This window comes from Aulonocara sp. 'chitande type north' Nkhata Bay, linkage group LG4 (genome assembly GCF_057382095.1).
Source record: "Aulonocara sp. 'chitande type north' Nkhata Bay isolate Kocher_YH1m ecotype deep benthic linkage group LG4, A_spYH_male_GT1.1, whole genome shotgun sequence".
NCBI classification, from domain to species: Eukaryota; Metazoa; Chordata; class Actinopteri; order Cichliformes; family Cichlidae; genus Aulonocara; species Aulonocara sp. 'chitande type north' Nkhata Bay.
Genome location: NC_141347.1, coordinates 34,790,555 through 34,807,464, shown reverse-complemented (window position 1 = coordinate 34,807,464; position 16,910 = coordinate 34,790,555). Strand labels below are relative to the sequence as shown.

At 42.2% G+C, this 16,910-nt stretch overlaps 1 long non-coding RNA gene across 2 annotated transcripts in view; it reads right to left on the bottom strand.

Annotated features, from left to right (window-relative positions):
* LOC147333163 (uncharacterized) overlaps positions 1–16,910 on the bottom strand; it is a 71,042-nt gene that overhangs the window by 31,030 nt on the left and 23,102 nt on the right. Inside the window, exon 1 of one of the 2 annotated variants that reach the window (XR_015128877.1) lies at positions 14,790–14,885. The exons of the other annotated variant lie outside the window; for it this stretch is intronic. This is a non-coding gene — a long non-coding RNA (uncharacterized LOC147333163). Of the gene's footprint in view, positions 1–14,789; positions 14,886–16,910 lie in introns of those variants that run through there. 2 annotated transcript variants of the gene reach the window in all.

Below are 16,910 nucleotides of genomic sequence, written 5' to 3'. Positions count from 1 at the left end.
AATATTTCTGCCTGTACCAGCGCCACAGCGAGCCTCTCAATAAAGCCAGCCAAATTAGCTCCCAAATAAACAACGCTCGCTAAGCGGCAGCCATGGAAAGTATCACAATTTGTGAACCTGTCTAAACTCATGCTCAGAGAATCATTCTTTGAAAAATAATTTAATGGAAGAACTTAGCCAGCTGCTACATCAGCCATAAACCATCCGCTTAAGATAAATGCATCTCTGTTTCAATTTGAATGAGCTAATTCACACAAGCACTTGAGCACACGACTCATTTAGTTTATGGTCAAATGATGGTGAAAAGTCTGGAAAATGTCACCCCTTATATTTTTCATCTGACCAGCACGTATCATAAACCATCGCTCCTAAACACACTTGACAGATCTGCTCAATCCAGCGCATTCACATGCGGGACAGTGCAGACTAAACTCTGCACGCATGCAAACAGCACCAAGCATCAGATATCAAGAAATCGCAGAATTTAACGTGCAGTCTAATAAAAAATAGAAAATAGAAATGCTCAATTGCACATTTTCTTTTGGAGAATTAAAGCGATGCGTTCAAACTCACTCGCAATACTTTTTTACATACTTAGGGAAATGTTAAATTGGAATTGACATGTTCATTCTTTTAAGGAATAATATTTGACACACACTGGAATATTCTGTTTGTAATGGGGCCGCTCGAGTGAAGTGCAAATATGGTTCTCATTAAGTGTCATGTGGATTGCCAGGCTCATTTAACGCAGAGTTGTTTTGGTTTCTTCTAATCCCTTCCTACTGTTTTACCACAGGGACATTTTGATAGTGAATTATTCCTCCTTATAAAGTCAGCCTACATGAGACAGACGCCTGCTTAACTGACTTTTTTTCTATCTCTAAGTTAACCAAACACTTTTTCCTCCCCGGCTAATAAACTGGCCCATCTAATTACCTGTATTTTTTTTTTTTTTTAAATGCAGGGTCTGGTCCTTGACTTTTAAACCTGCGCTTAAGGATTTACATTAAAAATGAATCTCCACGTTTGAGCTGATCACAGGTCACTGTACCATTCCCTGCTGATTTCTCATTTAGTGAGGAAAAGCAGACTTCTGTGTTCTGGCAGCCACATTCAGCAGTGCTACCAAGAAAAGTCATGCTCGGGTAGAAACACAACAGAAGGGACTTGAAGATTAAGATTCAGCTTTCATCCCTGCAAAAGCAGAGCAGAAAAAAAATCTGACATATTTGGAAAAGTCTACTTTGGAAAAATATCAGCCAGGCAAGCGGGCGTTCGAGGCTCCTCGTCCTGTCTTCAGGTAAAGCTTACAGTGTCACACAGACAACACAAAGCACCTTTCACACACTTTATCTCCCTCAGCACGTTGTTTCACACCTTGTGCTGATTGAGGCTGCATTGCCAAGCTGAATACACACAGACACGGAGTGGGTGCTATTCTGTTTGCTCTGGCACTTGGGAGGTGTGCAAATTGCTTGTTTGTTTAGCACTTTTTCCATTCCTCTGCAATCCAACAGCACCTAGTTGCCATAATCACTCCTGCTGTGAGCTTAATTTAAATTAATTGCTCCTTCAGACCACTGATCATCAGTCTGATGGCACACTGCATTTTTTCATGCCACACTATTAATGTTCCATTAAAGAATTTTACAGCTCGAGTTACCCGGCTATTCACAGCAGTGTTAAAACCCACATTCAGACCAGTTCAGCCCTGTGCCTGATGGAAGAGATAGTGGCTGATAGCTGCCGTTCAGCAGCCTGATAACATTTTTGTCGCGACGTTCAGCTTAACAGAGTGTCTTTAAAAAAAATCCACGGTGAAAATTTCATTTTAGTCTGTTAATAAAATAAGAGGATATTCGTTAACAATCACAGTTTGACACGAGGTGGAATTATTGACTCTACAACCGAGAATATCATTATCCAAATCAAACAACACGTTATTCAAATGAATCATCTTCAGGCTGTGGAGAATGCGCTCACGCTGTGAAACATCTGTGGATTTAAACAAGCGGTATAATTACCCAATTAGCATTTAGCTAATTTTTCCCACAGGTTGAAGGCTGGTGAGAGTGTGTTCACTCCAGTCCTCAATAAAGTTTTCACAGACAGAAAACTCTGCGTGCGAACAAAGTCGTTAAAACAAAACTCTGAACAAAGTGCTGAGTAATTACTCAGACGACTGATTGTGTATTCAGGCGTATGGAGGACCGAGAGTCGAGTTAATCGGTGCCATTAAGATGAAAAACAACATCTCAGCTCAGCAGCAAAGGGACAGCTGACAGGTATTACTCTGACGGGTCGGCCTGTGGCGCTGTAACAAGTATTTTTACGTTTTTGCTCGTAAATCTTGAACTATGGCTTATTTTAACTTTTTTCCCCCAGAATCGTTGGCTTACTTTGCACATCCATTTGTCCTGCAGCTTTTATAATTTTTACAGTATTCTGAATTGTCATTTGGGAAAAGAAACATTTGTCGAGGTCTGAATTTAAATATTAAATATAGTCTTATCATATCAGAAACCTACATTATGACGCATAAGCACGCAGGACAAACAGGAAATGTTTTCTCAGGCCGAGATTAGCTCGGCTTGTGCCATAAAGCAACAAGCTGTCGTCCAGCGTGGTGCCGCAGTGGTCGGTCCCATGTGAGCGAGCACAAATACCTCTCTAGTGTAAATGTGAATGCCGTATTTGTGCAGTTTATCTGGTGCTTGTAGCAACTAGACAGAAAATAATGGCTCTTGTGACAGTTTTCCAGAGCTGAGTGTTATAAACTTTGGTGCAGCCGTCTGATAACGTTCATCCAAACACGTGCATCTGTTCCTCTGGAATCACCACATCTCAGCAGCACTAGGAGGAAAGCATCTGCTCCACTTTATAACTCTGAGAACAATCTTTCTTGCAGTCAAACCATTTTCCTGCAGATGTAGACATAAATAATGGTTCCTGCTCTTACAATAAAAGCCGGATCTCTTCGGTCTTGGACTGGTCAGAAGACGACGGATGACCATAAAATCAAGTTTATTTAATAATGCGAGAAGAACTGCAGCTTTGCCTCATTAAATGATGCTCAAAGCACCCAAACAACAAGTATCTGAAAAACTGAGCAGCGATGTCGTCATTGAGCAGTCGTGACCAACAAAAAATATATTATAAAAACAAAACAAAAATACTGTGAACAGCTTCACTGGAACTGTTATTATAACCTTCCACTCAATTACATCTGCCACCCAAAGGAAGCGTGCAGCTAGCTGACTTTAAAGTTGAAGAGGATATCACTGATATGTATGGAAGCCCATTTCCGCCACTAAAAAACAAACAAACAAACAAAAAAATGTATCCATAACTCGAAATTTAGAGTTATTTTCTCGAAATTTTGACTTAATTTCTTGAAATTTTGAGTTAGCACTGCCAATCAGTAATCTACGTGAATGATGTCATTTCCTTGTTACCCGGAAGCTGAAGCCCTCAGCTACAAATGCTACAGCTAAACTACAGCTAGCTTCACAAATGATGAAATCCTTGAGCTATTAGCTGAATCACATGGCGTTACTATCAGCAAACGTACTCTCGAAAGCGCCGGTTTGTTGCGATCCGGTTTTGAGTGCGCATTCCTCCGCACTGTATCCTTCCGGGTAACAAGAAAATGACATCAATCACGTAGATTACCGATTGGCAGAGCTAACTCGAAATTTTGAGTTATTTTCTTGAAATTTTGAGTTAACAACTCAAAATTTCAAGTTATGGATACTTTTTGTTTTTAGTGGCGAAACGGGCTTCCATAGATGTGCCGTGAGCATGTAGACTTCCTTCTGCACATACATTTGGCATTTTTGAATGCTTTTTCTTTCAGTCACTTTAAACATCACCAGAAGGGAGACACATTTCCAGCACAGTGTCGCCAAAACTGGGGAAGTCACACCAAAGCGAATCAAGATGGATAAAAAGCATGCAGACCATGCAGATTTTAGAGTGAACTGTCCCTTTAAAGAAGCACCAGTGCCAGCAGTTTTAGATCAGCCTTTATTTTTCTGGAATCAAAGTAAATACTCGCGCTCTTGATGGATGATACAGTACTCCATCAACCTGCCGAGTGATATAAATGAAGCCTGACGACAGGCGCAGAGACACAGCAGGCGTCCTCTGCAGCCAGAAGGACATTTAGTTTATTTCAGCACCCAGGCGGAGTCGGTGCGCCGATCTCCACGTGGCGATCTGGACACATTTCTGCAGATCATTTTAAGCCAAGGCTGAGGCCATTTCTTCTTTGAAAGAGCAAACAGGCCAAGAGTCAGACTGTAGTAGTAGTAGTAGTAGTAATAGTAGTGGTAGTGGTGGTGGGGAGAAGAGGGGTTGTGGTGTCTCCAGCCTCTACAACACAGACGGCTGTTTGTACCATGCAGCCCCCTTGCGCCCCCCAACAACCCCACCTCGGTCTCAAACTCTCAGCTCCTAATTCACACTTCATAAATCAAGATGACCTGTCCTCCAGTGAATTCATCCCTCTCTGTGCTGGATAATAGTGGCGCTATTGTTCCCACCGCGAGGATTCATTTCAGAGACGTAAACTATCCTGGAGGCCGACGCACAGGCCCGATAGCTAAAGCAGCTCCTGGACGTCCGCGTGGAGACGGAGGACGAGCGGCACTGCAGTCGTCCGTGTCAGGCCACGTCTGGTTGGTTATATTTTCAACTCCTCTGGCAGCTAATACAGGTCCAAAAATAAGAACACTAATTGGCCAGTGTTTATTTCTGTATGGGAGAAATAAGTGTTTTTAGCAGGTTGTTTGTGGCACGATGGTTTAACAGTCGGGACTCTCTGGGAGGTACGGCTCAGTCCACTGCATGGAAAAAGAGCCGACTCTCCCCTTTTTTTAATAAATAAGGCCTTTTATACGAAAATTGGTAATACAGTATAGTTGTGTGTGAGACTGGCACGGCAGCGTGTGACATCATGAGTGTTGACTCATGAGCAGATGAGTGATGCACACTGAGCTTTTGCCTCCTCTCAAACTCGTATTTAGTGCCACAGAAACAGCAGTAAAGCCTCACTCTGCCCTCGTCCGTCTCCCAGTCGCGCTCCCTCTACACTTAGGAGAGGGGGGAGGGTCTGGTAATGAAGCAAGTGTTTCTATGCGTTGTGAGGGGGCTGTCAGCTCTACACACAGCAGACCTCTGTCACCTGTTGCCACCAGCAGGAGGCTCAGGCGACGGGCGCGGAGCCAAGCCTGGCGGCCAGTCGCAGGACCCTGGCTCCACCTATAGACAGCTCAGCATGGTGATTTACTCGGCCTCCGTGCAGAGGTGTCTATACACACTTGTGCATACAGAGTTATAGCAGGAGCAGTACTCGGGCAACGGCTAACGGCTCGGGCAACCATTAAATAAATTATCTCATGTGCAAATGAAACAAACTACAGTGCTTTTTTTAATGACTGGACATTGCTACAATCAAACTGATCCTTAACAAAAATCCTATATTGGGGTTTACTGGGGATTCACGCTTCAGTGGGGCATCTATGTCGTGGATTCCCCGGGAAATGTGTTGATACAGCTCGCAACTTTGCTGACCGACCTGGTCAGTACCCATTATCCCTCCTGTGCATTTTTCCACAGCAGTTTTTGGGGATTTATCAGTGAGAAAATATAACAATTGTCCTCTCAACACAGTATCACATACAATCCTCACAAACATCAGCAAATTCCAGGAGGGACATTGCTGAACCGGAATAGATGTGAAGGGAAAAGCTTGTGGGACAAATATGCTCGTCCCTGAAAATGAAACTGATCACAGCAAAAAGCTGTGGAAAAAAAGCCAGGAAAGAAAACACTCCTGGCATTTTTTGTTGCTCCTTTTTGTTGTAATCACATATTTTTAAATGGTTATTAACACATAATCACCAGCACAAGCAAAAATGCCAGCAACGACACGGGCCGCTTATGTAGGCGACATCGTTCACTCTACAAAACTCTAAGTTGGGTCTTAATCTCAGTTCAGTGCATTGAACAAGTAACAATGACTGAAATGTTCGACGGCCATCGCAACCTTTGTTTCTCTTTGGCCAGAAATGAGCAAATTCTGACAAAAGGGCTGGAATACCAAGACATCAGCTACTGTAACATTAGCAAGCGGCATCCAGAGACCGTATAGGTCACAACACAGATGCTTAGTGCTAAGTAACATACAAAACATAAAACTAATCACAATTTAAATTTTCTTCATGGGTAATCGGTTCTAATAATTAACTGTGCAGCAGGATTAAAAATGCTCCAAACACCACAAACATGATCCACAGATCTACACCTGCCAGACAAACCAGCCATGCCACACACCTTAAAATCTTTCAGCCACAGTGCAGTTAAAAATGGTGTGTAACATGAAGCTCTTTACACCCTTGCAGTTTTTATGAAACCATAAATGCTTTTGCACCAGGCCCTAAACATATTTATTTTGGCTCTAGTGTTAGACATTGTAACCAGTGAGGCTGGAATGGAGTCGTTTCTGAAACCAGCCCCTAGAGGCCATCGGAGAAACTGCAGCTATGGGAACTTCAGGTTCCAACCACAGTTGGTCACTTAAGTAACACACGATGCAAAATGGGTAGGATGGTAACTGTGTAAACAAATGCTTTGACTTGTGAGGGTTTCTTTGACAGTAAAGTCTTGCAGAGTCCAGTTTTAATGGAAATAGGCTGCAGCAGAGTTCATTGTTAGTACTGCAGAGCATCATCACAGCTATAGTGGTTTTTTTGTGCAGTATAAAATGCATATCTATACATTTACATCTAAAAGCATGTACCTAAAATTTTGTAAAAATCGAATGCAAATTCTTCTGAAAAACTGGAGGGAAAACTGGTGCTAGCACACAGCGTTTCAGGTGAGGGAGACGGCTTTGTGTGAAGCTGAAAAAGGAAACTGCAGCTGTAGATGAGACAGAGAAACGAAGACTGACAGCAAGAGCAATGGGTCTTTAGTTGGAGTGGGGGGTTTGGGGCTGAGCCCAGAAGCAGCGCTGTAGAAAGGGTTAACATGAGACAGTAAAGTGAATCCAGATGTGCTGTTATTATTAATATCTCTGGCTGATGAATGGGAAGGTAAAATTACAGGCGCCAGCCAGGGAGGCCCCGCGCGTTGCCCTGCCACCCAGGAGCTTCCCAACTCACCTCCACAGCTCGCACAGCAGCGGCAGCAGATCCGGGCCAGAGGGTCAGCGTTCCTCCATGTGGCTTCAACGTGTCAAACAACCGAGAGGCAAAGCAGGCGAGTAGACAGGCAGTCACCTTCGCTGGCCGGCGGTCCAGCGCCGCAGAGCGATGGGCGTCAAACACATGACTTCATAGCTCAATTTCATCTCAGTAGCTGCTCTGTGTCACTTTGTGTCAGTCATGAAGGCTGTAATGATTTCATTCTAGCATTAAAAAACTAAACCTAGGCATTAAAATTATTGTTATTAACTGAATTTCAAGAGTTTTCCCAGTACTGTGCAAGGACTACTCTAGGTTTCCTGAAGGTCTTTCAGTTTTCCACGGACATCAGCTGCTTTTTCACTCATTCTCAGTCCGGTCCTTGTACCTGATCATTTTCAGAGGAATTTTTGTCATTTAACACGGAGCTGTAAAAAGCAGCCAACGCAAAGACTGAGCTAGTGTTGTATTCACACATAACAGAAGGCTTGAAGAACATATTTTAAACTGTATTTTTAAGCACGGTGTTAGCAGCCTGTTGCAAAAACACATAATTGAATCCCCTTCATTAGTTAAATATACAAAAACTGCCAAATATATCACAGTTTGACAGCATGAAACACTATTTCTGCACAAACAGCGTGATGCTGAAAGAGCAAAGAAATCTTGTCAACAAACCAAAAAACTCTCAGTTATCTCACATATCTAAAGTATCTCAGAGCCATAGTCCAGCAAAGATCTAATGCAGAACCTGAAAGACGCACTTGGAGCTTCATTTACTCCCATCTGTTCACTGAAGCATCATCAAAACTGGTCTCAGTGGATGGATGGGTGTAAAGAAGCCAAAGTTATGCAAAATTACACAAGAACACAACTGAAAATCAGTGACTGGGTCTGATGCAGTGATGGGTTTGAGCTGTAAAACACGGTGGAGGCTCGGTCACGGTTTGGGGCTGGATTTCAGTGTTGGAGATGTTCTCAAAATCGATGAAATATGAACGGACAACATCTTTGTTTTTAACGAAACATTACTCAAAGAAGCTTAGGAGCGTTCAGGCTGTGTTGCAGAATAAAGGCGCTCATTTGAGCTGTGCACATACTGTACATATTGTATACCGTTTTATATACATTTCATTTTTGTTTGCACATTTTAATAAATCGTTGCACCCGTTTTCAAAGTAAAGTCGAATAATAATAACCTAGAAATAGCCCAGGTATGATTTGGGGGCTCAGTTATTTTAGAATCTTTGAATTAGAATATCAAACTAAATAAAGAAACAAGTATTTAATGGAAAGTACTTCATGGTCTGTTTATGCTGCTGCTGAACTGAACCGTCAGGCAGATCTGTGGGCTTTAAAGGAAGAGACCTGTAATCACTTTACTGCCTGCGGCAGCTCCTCACACCACCTCCTATTCACACCCCCAGACGTCCACTCAGTTCCACAAAAGTGACAGTATTGTTGCCTTCATCTGAGACGTGGACATCAAGGAGTGAGAGTCACTTTTTGTCCTCCTTTTCAGGGCTGACTTTCATTATTGAGCAGGGTTGGAATGAGCTTGGTCTTACCCAGAAGGCTATTTTCAGACTAGTTCACGATCCTCTTTCAGGCTTTGTTAACAGTTTAAATCATCCCAAGTAGTCAAACTACACAGAGCAAGGCAAAAAAAGAAAGAAAGATGTTTTACAGCCTGTGCTGAATGTGTTTTATGATGATTGGTTTATGGTTTTACGACAGAGGTTGTTTGCTTTGTCACTTCAGTCGTTCACGACACAAGCAGCTTTCTCCTGCAGGTGAAAGTTTGTATCAAACTCTGGAGTTACAACACCATCGACTTCAAACTGGCCTACCTTGAAAACTTTAATGGAATACATTTAGAGGTGACCTATTCTGACATCAATGAAAGCCAAGAGAAGAAAAAAACCTCTCTGAAACTCAGTGTTTGGCTCAAACACAGTTATAAGTGACAGTTGAATGAAATTTTAGGATACGCTTAATTTCTTTTTATTCGGAGATTACATCCATCTCCCATCCATCCATACATGTATTTATGGGAATCACTGTAGAGGTTCACTGCAGTAGGCGCTTAACATTTTCTGACCCACCAACGATTTAAGACCACTCCTACCAAAAAATGTTGGTGCATCTATGAAAACACTTCCTGCACTCTCTTATCCCGTTCAGGCCCACAGCAGGATGGAGCCCATCTCTGCACGCAGTAGGCGAGAGGCCAGGAAAGCGCCGTCACACGATAGTTACATGTCAACGGAAACGAGGAAGGAGAGAGACGTTTGTGTTAGCCTCACAGCTGTTTCCAAATGCATCTACCTTTTCAGAAATGCAAATTCATTTCAGTCCAAACGGTTCTGCTCCAGAAAGTCCAACTGTTGGCATTTGAGCTTTACTTTATGCTGTGGTCTTTTGTCTTTCATCCTGTTTGTGCCTGTGATTTTCTCTCTGCCTTTCTTCTCTGTTTATCGATTTTTATGTTACACTATCACAGGTAAATCCCGAAGCTTACTGCAGTTTAATGTCCTCCATTTTTAGGCCAATTTAAGAGCTGCTGATTACGTGGCTACATGCTGTTATAAGTTTCATTTCACTGGGAGTTACTGGTGCTTCATGCACGTTTGATAAATCCAAAGTAGACTTACATTTAGACCAATCACAGCACACAAAAATGCTTTTGTTAAGAAGCAGTGGGGCTAAAAATGAAGATTGAATAAGTCTTCTCACAACGATTACTGCTATTCAGAAATGGGAAAAAAGGGGTACTAACTCTGAATGTTAGAGCTATGAAGCACCTGTAGTTCCTGCAGTGATCTTCAACCATACTGTCCTTTCATGTTGCACAGGAACATTGGAGAATATTTCTGGCATTTCAATTCAAATAGCAAAGAAGTGCTTCTGACAACAGTTTTTCTTGTCAGCAGAAGCCCTTTTTTCTAGAACAGCAGAAGAGCCCTGACTACAGAAGGAAGTGCAGAAGGAATATAATTCCTGGGTACAAGGGGATGGAGCCGAAGCATTAGACGGGTAAGAAAAGGGAGGTGGGAAATATGCGTAAATCCAGTAGGAGATATGGAGCCTGGCTGACCACAGGGGCTGTTGTTTTAACCGTCAGATGCACGGCTGCAGGGAGGGGGTGGTGGTGCAGTGACTGTAGGTGGGATTTGGAGGGAAAGGTGGGGGGCATCCCTCTCGGGTTGCCTCTGTCCCCAAGCGGTCCTGTGGGAGCTCGGCCAGCCTCTCTGTCGCTGTCTGCCCTGCATGGGGCCCTCACCACCTTCCACATGACAGCTCAGAAGACAACCTCATGCTGGCTTTACTCACCCTCTTTTGTGCATTTTGAACACAGGGATACCAGACAAATTATGCTTAATGACCGGCGGAGGTTGCCACAGCAATGGCTGCTTTGTTGCCAAAGCCAAGTGTGTAAATGTTAGGGTGCAACCCTACACAGCTTCCCAGTCGTACTAAGCAGATGCTCTTTCTGTAGCTGGAATAAACAGGCTGGACCGGGCTTGTGTTTGTGGGCTACACACCGAAGCCACTTCGAAAACCTGAAGTCTCTCTCTCAAAACTTTTAATTAAAAGTCAATTAACTGTTTTTTTGAGAAGGATTTTCTAAAGATCAGGTTATGAGATCAGCCTCAATGTTGTTACTTAAGTAAATCTGGTCCACAAATGATGAACTGATGCTGTATCCTATTCCTACATGTCCCAGTCGTCAGTACGGGAGTATAAAAGTGTAAAACACAAATCAATTCCATGGCATAATCACCGCACCAGTGATTCTCCAAGTGGGCTTTAGGTGGGGTTAGGAGAAGCACAGCTAATAGCAAAGTAAATCTCTATAAACAGCAGACCTGTTCTTCATCAATAAAAAGCGGGGGGCTATTTATACCAAGAAATCAAGAAAAGTGGGTCTAGCATTCCCTCCGATGTTATCTTTGGGCCGGTAGAAAATCGGATGCAGACGTGAGCATTAATATCAGGTCTGAGGCTTTAGCAGCACAACAATCCAACTTTCTCCTGATGGAGTTTGGTGTTTTGGCTCTCTGGCAGGCCACCAGGACAGCCTAGCTACTTACTGATACTGCAGGGCCGTGCTTGGTTTCCACGGTTTCCGCTGTAGTGGATGAAGTTCTTACATTATTACATCTTCCAAGAAATAATGGGATTTTGTTACAAACTACCTGGAAAGGTGAGAAAGAAATTAAAAATAGAATCTCAGCAGGCTCGCTGTTTTGCGGATTTTTTTGTGCAATTTTGAGTGCTTTTTTTTTTAATACAGCGCATTTTCTCCTGCGTCCTGATTGGTTGCAGACCATTGTCAAAATCTCGCGCCGTGTCTCCTGTACAGTACAGAATGAGTTCAGCTCATCAAATTTACATAAATCTTCGATCGCTAACAGCGTGACTCTGAAGTGCTGCACTGTATGTTTGTAAGTTTTCTCCCCAACAAACAACACTGTCGACGAAACGTTTGCACCGTCAAAAGCAGCTGCGGTAGCTCCCAGAAGGCAGAGGAAGATGCTAACCATCGCACAAAAAGTTGGACTTCCTGACATGCTAATGGAAGGTAGAAGTTACCGTGTTTTCCGGATTATAAGGCGCATTAAGTGAAACAAAACAGTCAGATAAGTCAAACTTTACTCAGCTCCTTCTTCTTGCTTCCTCTACTTCCGTACCAGTGATTCATTAATGTTGCATTCTCTGGCAGCTGCTCGGTTCACATGTTCTGGACCTGAAAACAGGGTTTGATCTTTGGTTTCTTTCTATAATACTGGACTTATTTTTCTACCAAGGTTTGAACTTTTTAGAGTGTTTAAACAAGAGAGAAAAGTGTGAAAATGTTCATCAACTGTAACATCTGTACATCTGTAATAACTGTAAAAAATAAACCTGGTTACTTCGCGGATTTCACCTATAGCGGGTTACTTTTAGAACGTAACTCCTGCAGTGAACGAGGGACCGCTGTATATTGCATTTACAGAGTTTACAAACAATTAATTTTTGTTTTGCCGATCAACATATTTCATTCGGCCAGTGGTTTCATTTCTCCATTTACTGTTTTTAACCATTAAAGAAAGCCCGAAAGGCATAGCCGAGCCCGTGTGAGGCGCAAACAGCGGTCCACAGTCTGATTTATCTTCAGTGGAGTCGAATTACAAAGGGACTTACAAACAGGAAAATGTTAATTGATTTCTAATCAATGTAACCGAGCTGTGCGGGTGAGGCAAATACTACTAAAGCTAGAATTTCAACCAATTCCCCGAGTCTGAAAAATGAGGAGTGGCAGAGAGAGAGGAGACTTTTTAAAAAACTGGAGTCAGTCTGATTGCTCCCTTGGGAGACATTTCCACCCCAGTGTCCCACAAATGACATGTTTGTATGTAACACAATATGCTTTCTTTAAGAGGTGACGCTTTAGTGGGAGACACATTCTTCCCAAGGGCCCTGCAGTCAAAGTCTAAGACAAAAAAGAAAGAAGGGTTGGTTATTTTACTTGTGTGAGAGCTCATACCTGCTCAGGTGGTTAAAAAAAAAAGCTTAATTTGCTGCTATAAAGAGTTGACGAACAGCTTTCGTTAGGTTTGACATGTAACAGCAAACCCACCCCACAAACAAACTTTATTAGGCTTCTTTTCTCTCTGTTTTTTGATGGATTCCTGTGGGCAGATTATAGGACCATGAAATCAAACATCTGTGCTGCACACAAGCAAAATTAACAGGCAATTTGTACCAATGAGTTCTGTTTTAGTTTAAATTAGACCATCATATAAACACAGAAACAAAGACATTTTCCACCGCTGCGGGCTGTGCGCCGTTTGTTTTTCTCAAGCATTTTTCTCACGCATAACGAAACGTGAAGACATCCAACACGGCACCTACTTTTAATGTGGACTGGGTTTTAATGGAGTGGGCTGTGATGCAGAAGAGAACACAACTCGTTGTTTCTCACAGCCATGTACGAGATGTGAAAAGAAAAAAGAAATACACGGCATACAGCAGAGACGAGCAGCCTTTACGTTGTTTTCTCTGGCCATTCAATTTCATGGATGCCACAAATTTAAGCGAGAATACAGATTTGATAAGATCGAGCTTGTACTGTTTGTTGTTAGTTTAGTCATGAACTGTATAGCTGTCTGCGCGTGTAGACAGGAAGGAACAAATATTTGGAATGGTAAATTAAACTGAACCTCATTTTGAATTCTCCATTAGGAACCAGTACTCCACACAAAGATAAGCCAGTATACTTTGTTATATGAGGTGCTTTGGGACCAAAGGAACACTTTAATGGTTTCTATTATTGTCCATGTGTGTGTTTGTCTCCACACTAAATAACATTATTGGAACCCAACTGTCTTTTTTAGCTCCTGCTCTGCACACAGGAAACCTTTGAGAGATGCACGTGCACAGTGACTGGTCTAGACATGAGTATGCATTGTTACCAAGACTGTTAACAACAGTGAGCAATATTTAGTCATGTGAAAAAGACAACAATCACATGGCTTTATGCAACGCTGTGAAAACTCCTGTTCATCTACACACAAAGAAAAAGAGCTACATCTCAGATCCTACAAGTAGGGCTGTGCGATATGACCAAAATCTCATATCCTGATATAAGACATCTATCGTCCGATAACGATATAAATCACAAAAATGTAACATTTTTCTGTAAATTCTGTGAATCTCGTGCAGCTCGACTTGCGTGAAGTGTTTCCAGCTGCGCGTCATGTACCTGAGTCGAGTGTTTTAACCGATGCATGAAACGATACATTTTTAGACATAAGTTGTAACGGCTGCCGTTTTCTTTGTGAGTATTTATTACACGGCGTGCTGCGGGGAAAAGCCTGTTCTAACGTTTGAGTCTAAGGTTTATTTGTTAGCACCTGGCGGCTCTTTTTTCAATTCTCATCTGTAAATGATCTGCTCTTTCACGTGATTCAGTTTATTTTGAAAAGTCTGAACAGGATCTTGAGCTTTATTGTGAAAGGTTTATGTGGAACATAAACAAGCGGACACGCGATGGTGTTACCGTCGTTGTTGCTAACGACAACACATAAAAACAGGCGCTTGTCCGTCTGTAGTGTGGTTATATTAAATATAAGAGAAAGAGAGAACTTTAAGAAATTAATATAGCCACTACAGTGACCATCAGAATGATGAAAATATATTACCGTAAACAGTTTATTTTGCGACACCACGAAACAAAGGATAGCATAAAATGAAACGATAGACATTTTTATATCGTCATCCGATATATCGTTATATTGAACAGCCCTACCTGCAAGCATAAGTTAGCATGCTAAAGGTTAAAGTTCGTGACAGTACAATCCGGTTGTTCAGTGGTGATGCGACGAATCCTACTTCCGGGCCTAAAGTAGTCTGCGTTTAATATGGCTTTTGTGTTGTTAACATGTTTAATGTTTTGTATTTTCTTCTATTTGATCTCAAAAAGCTCCTAAAACAGTCAGTGATCACTGTTGACCTCCCTCGGCTTTTATTACCGCTAATCATTTATTTAAGCTCAGTTTTTAAAACCTTAGGATGTAGCTACAGCCCAGCCCATGCAGCAGTATATGAATGACTAACCTCGTATTGTGGATGGATTATCTCAGTTGTTCTCCTGGCTGAAGTTTGGTCCTTTTACAGCATCCTGCAGGAACCTGACCACCGAGAACACTCACGTTAACTTTTATCGAGTGGAAAAAAAGTTAGCTTGTTTATATTATGCTAACATAGCTGTGTCGCTAGCGGTCACGTAGCACATCATTATATACCAGCTAGCCCAACTTCAGTAACCCTACAAACGTCACTGCTGTTTAGTTTTCTGTCTTCATTTATGCTGGAAGTGATAACAGAGCTGTACGTTTGAATTTGTTTCCAAAACCCCGCAGTCAGGACAGGCTATATTGTATTTAGATAGAAGCTAGCGAGCTAACTTCCTGCTAACTTCTAACTCCGTTAAATGTCATAAATTCCTTTTTCATGGATGCCTGGATGTTAAACTCAATTGTTACACCTGGTAGAGCAGAACGCTGATCATTTTATTAAAGATGAAAGACTTTAGACAGTTTTTCAACTCTCAGTAATGCCATAGTGATCATTTGATATATGGACCTGCAGCGGAGTTTAGGCCCAGACACGGCTAGTGACGTCAGACTGAACAATCGGATGAGAAAAAGACGGGACACTTATGGCTTGTTTGCCAGGAGAAGGCCTCTTCTCTGTAAGGCTACGTCTACACTAATCTGGATAAATTAGAAAACAACAAAAGTTGTTTTCATCCACACTGAAAACGCTACGTTCCTGTACTGTGAAACGTAAGATTCGACCTGTGTCATTTCCGTCTGCCGTTTGTTTACTTTCCGGCTCTTTGAAACTTCACGCCAAGTTTTATCTGGAGTATGTACAAACTGACATTAATCTTTAACAGGGCTGCCAAAATTGAGAGCAACAAAACAATTGTTGTACAATGCCGTCCGCCACCTTAGCTGCATCATATGACTAAAATGCATCATTGTTTCCGAAAGCTTCGTTTTCAAATGTATCCACTTTGGAGAGTGTTTTCAAAAAGCTCAGTTTTCCTTGACCAAAAACGCCGTCTCAGTGTGGTCGGAAGGCCAAAACGGAGAGAAAAAGATGCATTTTCTAACAAAAACGTATTAGTGTGGACATGGCCCAAACATGGCATGCACCGCCAAGTTCACGAAGCTTCATCTGAACAAACCACAAGACTTCTAGAACAACGTCCTCTGGATGGACGAGAACAAGTTGGAGGTGTTCACCAAGATGTGAAGAGATGATGATTTGGGCTCTTTTTGTGACAACAGGACCTCGTGATCTCCTCTGTGTTCCGAAGAATTCTCCAGTGAAATGTGAGTCAAATGTCAGACAGATAAAGCTTGACTCAAACTGGGTCACGCAACAGGACAATGACCCCAAGCATTGAAAAAGCCCAGAGATGGAGACGTCAGTCGGATTGTGGCAGAACCTTCAGAGAGCTGTGCCTAAGAAACGCTGTTAAGAAGAGTTGATCAAAATTCCTGCAACACAACACGAGACTGTTCAATCAAATGATCTAGTTGTTCACAGAACTGCACAGAGTCTCTTTCACCACTTATAATGCTACAGAGAGAAGTTCAGCAGTTCCATCTGCCAAAATGTTAATGTCACTGTAAATTAGGGCTGCTCAATTAATCGAATTTTAATCACGATTACGATCTGGGCTTTCAACGATCATTAAAAATGACTGAGCCGATTATTAGCCCCTCCCTCATTTATCCGCGACACCTTAAAGGCCGGTCCGTGAAAATATTGTCGGGCATAAACCGGTCCGTGGCGCAAAAAAGGTTGGAGACCGCTGATTAAGAGGACCCGAGGGAAGCTCGGAAAGCTAAGCAGAAGTTATTTGGAGAGGAGAGTGACTGCCGTTGGTTGAAGAGTTTAAAAAAAAAAAAAAACTTCAGTGGTGTTGCACACTATTTTATATTATTTTTCTAAAGTCATTGTTAACCCTTTAAAGCCGGTCAGAGCAGCACGCTCCGTTTTGCGTAACTATTTTTAAATCCCTGTAGAACCTGAACCGTGTAAGCTAGCGCAATAATTTGTTTTGCATATGAAACCGGAGGAGTTGTACTTACATCTGATGCCATCAGCTTGTCCTCGGTCACGGTTTCGTTCCACATAAAGCTTTGCAAAAATTGCATAAAA